This window comes from Zerene cesonia, chromosome 26 (genome assembly GCF_012273895.1).
Source record: "Zerene cesonia ecotype Mississippi chromosome 26, Zerene_cesonia_1.1, whole genome shotgun sequence".
NCBI lineage: Eukaryota > Metazoa > Arthropoda > Insecta > Lepidoptera > Pieridae > Zerene > Zerene cesonia.
In genome coordinates this window covers 802346-817421 of record NC_052127.1, presented here as the reverse complement: position 1 = coordinate 817421, position 15076 = coordinate 802346, and positions in this window count along the sequence as shown.

The window sequence follows — 15076 nt, the reverse complement described above, 5'->3', positions numbered from 1 at the left end:
CAATAAATCATAGATGACATCAGCCATATACCGCCTGCACAGTCGGGTAGTTTCCATCGAAATAGGCCGTTCTGAACTATTTAAGACAAGCTGCGCCCCGCGGTTTCACCCGCGTAAGTCTATATGCCGTAGGAATATCGATATAAAAGTTGCCTCTGTGTTATTGCAATTGTCAAGCTATCGACGTACCAAATTTCATTGCAATCGGTTCAGTAGATTTTGCGTAACGAACATCCATCCACACAAACTTTCGCGTTTAGAATATTAATTTAATATCTATTCAGATGTATCAAAAGGCTATTTTAACACGCTTTTATTAGCTTCATCTGTATGTTTATATATTACCAACTTTCTTAGACTCAATTTTAACCTACTTTAAGCGGATGGATTTAACTCAAACTTTGTACACTTATCAAGGATCATTGACAATACCATACAAACAAAAAACTCTTCAGCTTTATAATATTAGTTAAGCAATAAGGCCGCCTCTTGTACAAATAATGTTCTTTTTTCTATTTACTGTGTTCTTGTTGTTTCTTTCTAAGTTTATACACTAGAGCATTATAAGTAAATAAAAATATTAGTTATTTATATCACTCTTTCAATCAAAATCACCATCGCCTATACTCCAATATCGCTCGCAATATCACTACTCCTTACATTACGTCACCAATGACGTCACAACACCGCATCGACCCCACGTACAAAGGTCAGGATGTGTCTTTGACACTTGATCACCAGATAGCCTCAAATAAGCGTTCCATTATAGCGTTCTCAATACCTTTAAGAAAATATTGAAACGTATTTGAGGTTATGATACCGCATTTCAGGACACAGCCTATGTTTCTGTCCGCGGCTTCATTCGAGTTGACAATTCAAACAACGACATATCTAATCAGCGTTAAAAATTTGTTAGGTAACAAATAAATGAAACAGTTTATACACACTACAATATAGGCCAAACGCACGGCAAAACGGCAGGCTGGGTCTGGTTCTAGCTATATTCCAGGATTAACCAGTTATTCCATAACATACCTTCCAAAGAAATACCTCAAATACGCTCCATAAACATGCTAACAAAAACTCGCTCAACGAGTTCTATAAATATCCTCGTTTTGCGACAATCTTGATAGATCTCGGCTCCGTGTATACTGGTTTATTACAATGGACTGTATCACTTAATCTATCATACAACAGAGAAAGTCAGTTCTCCAAAAAAATAGACTTAAAAAAGGTAAATAATATAAACAACGATGTTTCTTCGTAAAGAACTAAGCGATATATTATTATATGAATAAAACAGATTTAGTAATTAAAGACTTCTTAACAGATTTTAAACGCGATTTATTCATAATATTATTCACCCGAAGTTTCGAACACTTTACAGCGAGCTTGAAAAAAGGAGAATTAAAAAATCGCGTTTAAAATCCGTTAAAAAGCATTTAACTTCTAAATGTATACTACTCGTGTAAAATCAAACACAAGAAAAGACTAAAACAGATTTGATTCAAAAAAGTACCTGAAGTGAGACAAACATAAATATAAGCTTTAATGATGGAATCAACTAAATTATCTCATTTGCTCTTAAGTAAGGATTATTAAATTGTGGCGATCCTGATCACTATAATAAGATAAACTCTTATAATTGTTTTGCCACCCATCCTTGATAAGCTTACAAAGTTTGAATTAAAATAAAATAGAATGATTTATTGAACAAATTATATATTTAGAAATTAAAAACTTTTTAACGGATTTCAAACGCTATTTATCTTATAAATTAAATGTTACATGACACATGGACCCCAGACTTCCAATATAGCTTTCGATGTATTCAGGAGTCTGTGTCTTCCCGATACAGTAGGTACATAAAAGTTCAATTTCAGATACAATTAGGTACATATAATTGCTGCTACATACATATGAAATTTAAATTCTATCAAATAATATTCTCGTGTCACATTTTTCGTTGCCATACCGTCCTCCGAAACGGCTTGACCGATTTCGATGAAATTATTTGTGCATATCGGGTAGGTCTGAGAATGGACCAACATATATTTTTCACACACCTAAATGATAAGAGCACGGCAGAACGTTTTTTTGCCGATAACGAACGTTTGCCGGGTGCAGCAAGTTATTTAATATAAATTATGATATCTTATTCTATATAACACGTATATTAACAATATCTATATTAACAATTATATTCGTCCGTTTAAAGGAATAGGTTTCATAGCAACAGAATACAAAAAGGTGAAGTTAATAAGACGTTTTAAAAACCCCAACACAAGACATATTCGCTGAAACCACTAATTGTTAGGCCTAATTCTTAGACAATACAATGGAGGTCAGGACCAGGACAATCAATGAGGGCCCCTCTTCTAACCTAGATAGCTTATCAATTAATTTAAATACATAGAAATGCACTTAGCGTGGCCTTTCATTATCGGCTCATTATCGCTACAAGGTTGACACAGGTAATCTTGTGTTACGTATTAAGTAATCTATATACAAAATAATAAAATTATTTAAAAAAAAGTAAACATTATTTTTGTATTATAGCATTGAAATCCTATCCTACTCCTACTATCCTATCCTATCCTACTTCCTACTAATATTATAAATGCGAAAGTTTGTAAGGATGTGTGTGTGTTTGTTGATCTTTCACGCAAAAACTACTGAGCCGATTGCAATGAAATTTGGTACGTAGACAGCTGGACAACTGGAATAACATATAGGCAACTTTTTATCCCGATATTCCTACGGGATACGGACTTACGCGGGTGAAACCGCGGAGCGAAGCTAGTATATACTACTACAAAGAATAAACAAACCAAGGCGTGGACACAGTCTATTTACTCTACCGTTTCCAAACTCTGACCTTCCAAGTTCAGTAAACACGTAACCACGGTAACAGTAAAAATCCATAAACGTTGATTAAATATTGACTAGACTAGCTGTCTAGACGTAACGTATGCACTAACTATACCTACCTATGCGCTTGGTAAACAGTTTAAAATTGTCAAATCCACTCATTTTTATTGTTGTTTACAATTGGAATTTATATCTATAGTCTGGGACTGCAAATATATTGTTTTAACAGATCATAACTATTCAGTAGTTCTTTATTACAATAAAAGGAGTATCCCAGTACTGATTTCTATTAACTGTCAATACATAAAATTTAATATAGTTTCGTTAATGTCATGATGGAAAGAAGGAATGGCCTGGGAGAAGTGAGGAAAGGGAAACGACTTATTAAGAATTACGTATGACTTTTAAATTAAATCCCTACTAATATTATAAATGCGAAAGTAACTCTGTCTGTCTGTCTGTCTGTTACGCTTTCACGACTAAACCACTGAACCGATTTTGATGAAACTTGGTATGAAGATGGGAGCTAATCGTGGGAAATAACAAACCATACTTTTTAATGCGAAGAAAATACTCCTTACCATGTCGCGCGATATTATAAGCGAATTCTACGCGGGCGAAGCCGCGGGCAAAAAGCTAGTATAATATATCCTACTAATATTATAAATGCGAAAGTTTGTAAGAATGTGCGTGTGTTTGTTGCTCTTTCACTCAAAAGCTACTGAACCGATTGAAATCAAATTTGGTACGTAGGTACATAGCTGGATAACTCGAATAACATATAGATAACTTTTATCCCGATATTCCTACTGGATACAGACTTACGCGGGTGAAACCGCGGGGCGCAGCTAGTATCATAATAAATTCCAAAAAATGCGACTATCATTCCCCACCTCACTTGTCTTTCTACATTTGTATAAAAATAAACCTTCAAAGGGTCCGATTTTAATGCAGTAACACAATACACTGTAATCAGGAATCCATATAATTGACTTAAGCAATACCTACTTGTGCTTAATGTACTGGAAAAAGGAAAATAGCGGTAGATTTAATAATTTCTTGTTTTTCTACGTTACTAGCTGACCCGGCAAACGCTTATTCTTATCATTTAGGATTATAAAAAATACACGTTGGCTGATTCTCAGACCTACCCGACACACAAAATTTCATTTGAATCGGTCCATCGGTTTCGGAGGAGTAACGTAAATAACACTGTGACTCGAGAGTTTTATACATAAGAAGGTTGTATGTCACTACTCTACACATGCAAAATATGAATTTATTATATAAGTTATAAGAGCGTTTTTATTTTGTAATATTTCAGTATGTTGGCAAAATCGTACTTAACAACAAGCTATAATATTTTTGAACACGATAATCTTTTTAAAGACGACAAATCGTCACGACGTATCGTCTCACGGGAGAGATGAATGCATCCTTTGTGCCCGAAGGTCGCCGCGAACAAATGCATTGTTATTATTTAAGTATTTCTCTCGTCTTTTGTTTAATCTCTTCTCTTTATGTATTAGTATACTTTATTTGAACCTTTCTAGAAACTTCCGAACAACATTTTATTGTTATAATAAAGAATAAAGACATTAGAGTTCTTTTAAAGGAAATTTAGTTGAATAAATATTTGCGTTTATTGTTCAGTGAATAAATTCTAAGTTAAGGATCTTACTAGACAATTGTAATTACCTGTGCGTTTAGATAGGATAGATTTCTGAACGGATCTAATACCTATACGGTTTGTTTGTTAATCCTTACTAATATCATCAATGGGGAAGTAAGTCTGAGATGCATGTAGTCTGTCTGTCAGACTGCATCTTCTTCACATCTAAACCGTTGAAACGAATTCGATGAAATTTTGTGGATAGAATTCGAGCTACAGGACGGTTTATATCCCGGAAATCCTGCGGGAATGGTTCTATGCGGGGTAAACCTCAGTCTTAATTACCCTTTGGTTACTTGGGCGAAGCCATTATTTAACATTATTTAACACTTTATTGTACTGGTATACAAATAAACCTTAAATATAAAAACTTAAAACTAGACCAGCACAGAGTGCGACCCTATCACTAAAGAGTGATCTCTTCCAGGCAACCCACTGTGTATAGAAATAGTAAAAAGCAGGAGGTAGGTATTAAGTACATAAATATTTTAACTTAGAATATCACATATACATATAGTTATTATTGTTAACAGAATTATTAACAGTGTGTTAGTTATTATTAACAGAATATATTGTGTCTGCTTTATTTGTTTCCCATTTTTACCATTACAGAGCTTTTTTTTAATCTCTACCGAGCAGCATAAGTTACATTGTTCAATGCCCGCGCGATGCACGTACCAGTACCAGTGCCTTGCTATTTATATAGCCAATATTATATTTAAAAATGTTTAGAGATGTAAAGGGGTACCTGGATGGAACGAAGTTACTTTCGTTTCTATAAGAGAGAGAGAGAGAGAGAGTCAGACATACGGAGAAACATGCGCAAGCCGCACAGCTTACAATAGCTTACACTAGCTTACTATAGCAAAAAGTGTCGTTTCAACTTTTCGTGAGATTTTTTTCCGTCTAGCCCCCTTTGACAATGCGCGATGAAGAACTTCGTTCCAAGAAGTAAGAAAAAAAAAAACAAAATTTAACAGTAACATATCATACAAAACGTTTCCACCATAACATAGACATTGATAAATAAACTTCACGGTACTAAATTGCGTTGCATATTTATAATTCGCTTTTTACGCTTCCCTCGCCCCATTAGCGATATAAATAATACATAATGTTACAGCCTACAGGGTTTCTCCCATCTTTCTATATTGAAAACAGTATTGTTGTAATTGTTTATGCAAATATAATTCAAATGCCTAACATTAGAAAAACATTTATACACTTCTAATATCGTAACTAATATTATAAACTAGTTTTTGCTCACGGTTTCGACCGCGTTTAATTCGGAGTAGTTCAATAGATCATATTATACGTAAAAACCTCTTGAATCACGCTATCTATTGAAAAAAAAAACCAACAAAATCCGTTGTATTGTTTTAAAGATCTAAGCATGCACACATACATACGTTCTGCCCCTAGGCAGACGCGGGAAGCGACTTTGCTTCATACTATGTAATGATGCGAAAGTTTCTGTCTTAATTTACATAACACGCTGTTACGTGAAATTAAGACACTATGTTTTAATATGATTTTTGTGTCTGGATAGTATAGTACGGGAGCTAGAGAGTAACATATTATGCTACTTTTAATTTGCGTGAAACATCTCATTACCGCTAGAAGGAAATTCGTTTAGCTATACGGGTGAATCTGTGAGTTTGCATACCTACCTGTAGTGTTTGTATCTATTAAATAGATATATACATTGTCTCATGTACACCAGTAGATGGCGTAGTTGTCGATCAGTCAGTCGTGTAACGTATGTGGTCGGGGATCGACGTGTGCCTGCGTTTGTACTGGGTGTAGTGGTGAGCCAGTGAATTCTCAGTGTCCCTGTACTAGATTCCCGAAGAACTAACGGCAGACGTTACACTACCAATGTGATACTTGATTTTTAATTTAATATGTAACTCATCGAAAGCAATATACAATGTAATCTTATTAAAGTTTTCATAAATTTCGATTGAAATATTTATGATCTATCCGTCGGCTAAAAAACAGTTTATAGTATATAACTTAACAGTTTTGTTAAGTTATATAAAAGTTCATTAAAACATTAACATTCCAGTTATTGTAGAATTCCTTCAAACAAAAGTAATACCACAAGTTACCACAAAGACTTATTAAGTCTCGTGTCCCCTTCTAAGGTTTGTATTATAGAATATAGGTTATGGATCTGCCCTTTATTACTGTTTCCCTGGTCAATTATTATATTCACCAAGCAGTTTATTCTAGAATAAGTGTTCAAACGTACAAACTTCTAAATTAGGTACGACATTAATCATTGCTTCCTCCCCACCAAGTAGGAACCCCGAACCACTCGAATAACCCACACGCCCTACCCACAAATGAACCTATCCATTTAGGAACATTTGGAACATTACTAAAAACAACATTCATTCAATCCAAAACATCCCTACAATAGAAATAATCATACAATTCAAATAACCGTCGTCCAATCGAATAAAGAACACACAACATAGCCTAGGGAGTTCCCAAAGTAGCTAATTTCCGGACGAAACAGGTCCTCACTGGCTAATGACGAATACCGAACGTAACGGCCTGCATCCGGCGCTAGCTCGGCCATAAACTCACCTGCTTTTGAGCTATTGTGTATCTTTCAATAACTAACGATTCATTGATAGCACTTGGCTAAATTCCTAAAGATAGAACTAGCTCTGCTTAGCCATAATATAATTAACACTTGTCGATGAGAATCATGATTGAACACGAAGCGATTGACTTGCTAAAGTGTGTAGAAAACACTTGGCTAAATTGCTAGATTTTAGAATACTACTTCGAACACTACTAGCGAGTGGCGTCAGTCTCCCCGTGACCACGCTAGCTGTAAAGTGTTGGAAGCGTCGAGTTAATAATATAATGAATAAATCGCGTTTAAAATCCGTTAAAAATTCTTTTATTTCTAGTTCTGACGTCATCAAGTTCACGATATAAACTTCGCTTTTTATTTCCTTAGATGCTGATTGCTCAAAAATCTTAAATCTCAAGTTGCATAAACACTAAATTTTTCTATACACTATATTTATATAAACAATAAACAAATATATTTATATACTCACGATGTTGTTTATTCAGATAAAACCTCATTCACAGCGCATGTAGTTGTATATATAGTGTGTTTCACAGCAGAAGCGATTACTTCCCACAGTAACGGTTCGACGCCATTTTACATCTCAAAATACGAATATTTATTGTTTGCAAAACACTTCCCACGATATTTAAAAATAATTGCCTTTAGACCATACGACATTGTACGCTACGACACGACTATTTTTTTTTTAATTTTATTTTTTGCAAAATACATAGACATTGTGTTTTTTTATTTGAATTTCACTTTGAAAATTTCAGCCAGCTCGCACCGGGAAAGTACCACAACCCCTCAGAAGACCGGCGTGAAATACTAGCATGCTACTGTGTTTCGTTCGGTGAGTGGGGGGGTCCAGAGGCCTGAGGCGGCCCATATCCCTTTCCTTAACCTTCCCAGTCCTTTCCTGTATTCCTCTCGTCAATCCTTTCTTAATTCCCTTCCAATGTAAAGTTGACAATCCTTTTGTAGAGGCGTATAGTCTGCAATCGACCTTACGCCTCACCAAATGTTCATGGGCATGGGTGGTAGCGCTTACCATCAGGCGACCCACCAGCTCCATTACCAACGATGACAATAAAAACAGGATTTAAATATATGAAAACAATATATTGCAATATAGCTTACTATCTTACCGACACGGAAGGGTCGTATCAATAAAATCGTACCTAATAAATGCTTGTACTAACAGGCTTAACATTTTCATTTAAGAGATATTAAAAAAACAGTATCACATAATACCAGTTCTCTAATTACCCAGAAATATGGCGTATTATTTACGTTTATTGCATATTTTAATTAAAACGTGTAACATTTGATAGCCATTAGAGACAGGTTTACGGAGTTTAATGTACCTATTTGGCATTTACTTGTTATTTACATTAAAGATCTTACTGGCTCCTAATCGCAGTATATTAATTCCATGATAAACCAAATTTCTATCATGTTTTGTATGTGGGAGTCGAGCACGACTTGGGCAACCTCGCACCGGGGAAGTACCACAACCCCACAGACAACCGGCGGCGGCAGACAGACAGACCGACGGATAGAGCGACTTTCGCATTCTTATTATAAGTAGGGTTCCATCACACTAATCACACTAATATAATAAATGTGAAAGTTTGTTTGTTAGGATGTTTGTCCATCGATCAAGTTGAAACTACTGAACGGATTTTGGTGAAATTTGCTATACAGACAGGGTATGCTGACTTGGGTGATATAATACTGTTTATCCCGATTAAATGTTCCTTTGGGATAAAACAGGAATTTTGATATCCGGGCGGAGCCGGGACGATAACAGCTAGTACTATATAAATGCGGCCAAAGACCTGTTACAAACTGTATGCGACTATAATATTTGTTCGCAGGTGTGAATTCCTTTCATGTAGTTACTTTCCATTAAACTGTATCTATGTACATATAATACGCAATTTCAAATTGATATGGAGTTCTTCTTTCGAACAATTACCCAACAAATCAAAAAAAGAGAAATTAAACATATCAAAGCTTTATTGCTTTAGGTTTTAGCCAACCTGAATGGATCCGGGTCCATTATGAATCATGCGTTATATTAATTTGAATAGGGTTTATGATCCGAATTCCAATAATTACCTCATTAACCATAAATTAGGTTTTAACACACTTGTAACATACCAGCTATTCGCCCCGACTTCGCTCGTGGTACATATATAGACAATAGGACATTTAAAAAAGAAAGAAAGAAACATTTATTTATCAGGGACAGCACAACACATCAACGAAAGAAAATATACAAATAAAAAGCAACAAATAGATGAGTACATAGATATAAAATTACACGTAATTAGGTTCGCGAGGAGAAGCCTGTGTTAGTTCCCTATTTACTATAATAATAACTTTATTTAGTGAAATAATCCTACTTCCCTTAAATTTGTAAGGATGCGTGTGTGTTACTCTACTGAACCGATTGCAATGAAATTTGGTACGTAGACAGCTGGACAACTGGAATAACATATAGGCAACTTTTTATCCCGATATTCGTACGGGATACGGACTTACGTGGGTGAGACCGCGAGATGCATCCAGTTTGTACATAAATCTATGTCAATAAGGAAATGTAGGATCAAGGAAAACCAATCACAATAGCACTATTACATCTATTGTTAATAGTCATTAAAGTGAAGTCATTGCGACATGATATCATTATTATTAAATATCTGACCTAGGGCTGCCACCCATACTTTATAATAGAATAGTGGCGTGGGGTGCCCCTTAGGCACATGAAATCGAAAGAGTAGAAGAAATTCGATTACTGTTGCAGGATCACGGGTGGCCGAGAGGCTAGGCATTGCTACGGTTAGGCAAAAAACGCAGGTTCGAATCCTGCCTCGTGATCAAATTTTTTCTATTCTTTCAAAATTTCTCATAGAGTAGTATTTTTTCGGGTAGTAGAGCACTTTATGAGAACAATAAAGGACTCAGATATAAGAATTTTTAAAGCTTCATTAAAGTGGACCACGCCAGTATCTTAAACAATGATTATTAGAAATTATTATTGATATATTGTTCTATGTTCAGTCTATTTCTAAAAACGGTTTAATAAATTTCAACGCGGTTCTCCATGGCATAACTAAAAATAATACAAGATAGACTTGGGTGATAGAATACTTTTTATCCCAATTATTTAATTGGGATAAAAAGTATTCGGTATTAAATTTAATTGACCGCCTCCTTGGCACAGTGGTTAACGCGTGAGCGTAAAACCGAGGGGTCCTGGGTTCAATTTCTGGTGGGGACGCAAAAAAAAAATGTCTCGGTCTGGCAGGACACAGAAGGCTAATCACCTACTTGTCCGTAAAGAAAATCGATCAGTGAAACAGATGTACATCATCTGCCCCATACCCCAGTAGGGGACACGGAACTTCACTTTTTTAAATGCTCCCTTGGGATAAAAGGAATCTCGATACCCGGACGGAGCCGGGACAAGCTTCTAACAATAAAAAATTTCTAACAATCAACTGCTTCAGAATAAAAAATTAACACACGAACAGCACAACTTTCACATGATCACATCACCTTGAGTCGTAACTTCATTAAGAGATAATGGTGTGTTGTGGCTTCCGCATGCTTAAAATACGCAGACGTTGAAAATCATTTAATACTCTCTCATTTACTTTTTGCGGCGGAGAAACAGCTGAAATTCCTGTTGCCAATCCTTTCCTTATCCTTTATCCCTTAAAAGCGAGCAACGCTGAATGCGCATAGGCACTACCTACTACCTCTGCGAATGTTCATGGGCAGTGGTGATCGCTTACCATCAGACGAACAGTCCCCTATTACGTAAAAAAATAAAATAAATAAATACTACCGGATACCAAGCCCTTAACTGTTATTGCTTTTATTAATAAATACACATCAACGTAATTGTTTTTTAACAAAAAACTACACCGCTCTCAGTGTCAACACTAGAACAAATTTAAATAGACCACATAGTAGGCACCAGCTTTCAAATGAAATAAGAAATTTAAAAAAGGTTCACCCAGTAAAAAATTATGGGGTCACAAACACAAAAAAAGTCAAATTAATAGCCTCCTTCCATTTTTCAAATCGGTTGAAAATGTGTGTTTTTATATTTCATCAAAAGCCTAAAAATCAAACCAAACCAAACCAAATTATAGCAATACCATCCGCTATTATACAATTTCCAAACCATTCAGTATCCTACTAATATTATAAACGCGAAAACTTGTAAGTATGGATTGATATATAGATGTTTGTTACTCTTTCACGCGAAAACCGCTGATCGTATCTGTATGAAATTAGGCACAACGATAGATTATAGTCTGGTTTAGCACATAGCCTACTTTGCACCCGGGTAGCACACGAATGACGCCGCGGGTTACAGCCTGTACTTCCATAAAACACATCACATTCACTTTAGCTCAACTGGTCTGTCTAGAATATAGATTCTAGCCCGTATGGCGTGGGAGGAATACCCTGCGAAAGCTCTCATAATGTACCCGATTACTATATCGTAAATTGGACTGCAATTCGATTTCACTTTGCAAGGTTTATTAGTTTCTTTTTATAATGCGGGTATTCGATGTTTTAAGCGGGGAGAAAATACTCCTGACATCTTTTTATTCTTAGTTTATATCATTTTCAATGATGATGATGATGATGATGATGATGATGATGATGATTTTATATCATTTTCAATTAATGATGCTTCATAAAAGAGAAAAACATCACCTGCGTCATATTTTCTTGTAATAAATTTTGAAATCAATATCGTCGACTAAGTTGTCTATATATCTTAATGTACTTTGTTTTGTTTTATAAGTTAAGTGTTTGATTTAATTAGCGAATTTGTATTTTGAGCTCGAATTATACGTAAGTGTAAGGGATGCCAAAGCTAGGGAAAACCCGTAGATCAATACTTCAGGAGGAGCTTGACACGGAATCATGCACGTGAACTACCTATATATTACAGACTAGCTGTTCGCCCCGGCTTCGCCCGTGGTACATATAAATCCTATGTCACTCGGTGAAGATGTAGCTTACAAATGGTGTAAGAATTTTTAAATCGGTCCAGTGATTTCTGCGTGAAAACGTATACACATACATAAATACAAAAAAAACTTTCCTCTTTAAAATATTAGTGTAGATTAGAATAAATTAAAGTTACATCGGTTATCATTGAATAAAATAAAAAAACACCCAGAATTAATAACAGTTTGTTCTTTCAAGCATTGAATCTTAAAAAGGCGAAATACACGAACAAATTATTTACTATCCTATCCAAACCATCGAGACTAATAAAATTAAAATAGATTTATTGTCCCGCAACGAAAATAGATTAAAAGAAAGTGCATTTATCTCCGGATCCTCTCTTGTGTCACACAGACACTGTTTACCATCGTGTGTACCTAAAATACACTTTAAGTGATCTAAATATATTTGAAAAGAAAGTCGTGTTAGCTATACCACTTATTATTCAAAACGGCCGAACTGATTTTTATGTGGTTTGTTGGATTTGGCTTCGCTTGGATTAGAATTATCCCAGCTACTAACTAACTACTAGTATTATTACTATTGATATTATAAATGGCAAAGTAACTCTGTCCGTTTGCCTGTCTCTTCACGCCTAAAATACTAAACAGATTTGAGAAACTTTTTTACCATGATAGCTTGAGATCTAAGAAAGGTCCATATAGGATAGGCTTTATCAACGGTTTTAAAAAAATACCACGAGAGCGAGTTTTCCTTTAGAAAAAGGGTAAAGCCGCGGGCGAACATCTAGTATATATAACTCATAAATTTCTTTTAAAAGGGTCTGATTTATAAAGCATTTAAACGTTTTAATACTAAAATTTAAAGATAGCAAATAACTGTTAAAATTTTAAAAACTTTACAAAATTTTATCTGAGCGCAGCCAGGGCGAGCAGCTTGTATAAAATAGAATTGATACATTTAACCGATTACAAATAGAAACAACAAAATATAAAAGTGATAAAATAAAATTGGATTATATTACAAGAATCGTAATTTAACTGAGCGATTACTAAATGTGTTGCAACATTAAATTGACAATATAATTACTATCCGGTCGTATAAATCAAGCAGCTGAATAGCTACTCGAATTATATTTAATTATCCTGGATAGCATCCTTCTACAGTCTAGATATGAAACCTTTACTAAGGGTCATCGACCATGTGATTGTACAATGAATACAAATTTATCGAATTTGTCACCCCTATTTCGTAATCGATAATTATGTAATTATATATACATGTAAAAGGGGAATCAGTTAATTGCCAATAAGTGTTACGTCTGGATTGTTGAATCTTGAATAAATACATACCACGTGAGTAAGAATTTAATATCAGAATCAAATATTTCTTAACAATAATAAATACTTTAAAGATAGAAGTGAAGGTGTCCATTGCGCATTCGCATCAAAACAACGAAAACTATTTCGCACAAATTTTATTCACACGACAGTTTATTCCCTAATATTACATTTATTTTACGAATCACAGACAAGGGCCGAATCTTACAATACAATAACTATATATGTACATATACATTTACGACGACCCTAGATAAGATAAAGTTGGCAACCCTATTACCTTTACACCTGGTTGGCGTACACAGCTGTTCACATCACCTGCTTGTACATACGAGTGGCAGACATGTGCAATATAAGCAAATAAGCGAGTAATAAGCACATATTGTCTATTTTACGAAAAAAAATTAAAACGTAAATGTAAAATGGAAAGTTTTGATATGTACATGTATGTACTATCGATTTAGGGCTGTGCAATCGTCAATTAAATATTAGTAATAATATATGAAGGATATGGCATAGTACATATTAATATTTTTTGTAATCATTTACACGTTAACGAGAAATACCCTTCATCAAGTGTATTTATATAAACTTTAACTGCATTTTTATCTATAAAAATAATATTTATCCCCGATACTCCGTAACATAAGAAAACTCGATTATTAAACCACTAAACACATGCGAAACGCACCTCAAAATACGACTAAAACAAAGTTGTGATATGCAATTTAGCGAAACAAACAAAACTTATCATTCTGGACCAATTGATAACAAGATCGTCCTTGCGACCTACACTCGTTACGATAGCCTGCCTAATTAAATTAATGCCGTGTTTATTTAACCCGATAATTAATTTTCTATTTTTATACAATCTGTGACGCATATAAGACGATAAGACGTCATTGAGGCTTCATATATGCACCTTTTGGTACTTGTCCATGTATAGCCGAACGTTCGTATGAAAATTATATGTATTACATACTTCATATTATATAAAGTTGTAGTAGAGTAAGTAACGGTTGGTCCAAGGGACCCAGGCTAGTCTAGAATAAATTAGCACTGCCGCACGGATTCACCAAACCACAGCGAAAAGCCAATATATAATATTTCTATAGTTTAAGTACCATTCTGGTACGTAGACTACAGCACTGCCAAGTACCACCAAAATTCGTTCAGCGGTTTTTGTGCGAAAGAGCAACAAACAGCCCACAATCGTCACAAACATTCACGTCAATAATATTTAATATGAAACAGGACAGAATAGTATTAGGGAAGAATTATATGTTTATGGATGGAATACTTAGTTCTACACATAGACTACAGATAACGTTACATAATATAGGAAATCTCAATCAAATTGGACATAATTTTCCTGTTGCCTTGATAAAAATCAAGAGGTTAGCAAATCTTAATGTGATAATTTAACTTTTTGAAGCAAATAACTGTTCGTAATTAGAACATTAAAACAAAGAACAATAATTTAATAATAATGAAGGTTAATTACGAAATATGTTAACGTATTTAATACCTACTTCTACTCTAATGTTTTATATAGGAATTTATAAGTAAAAAACAATAAAAATACATAATTGTGCT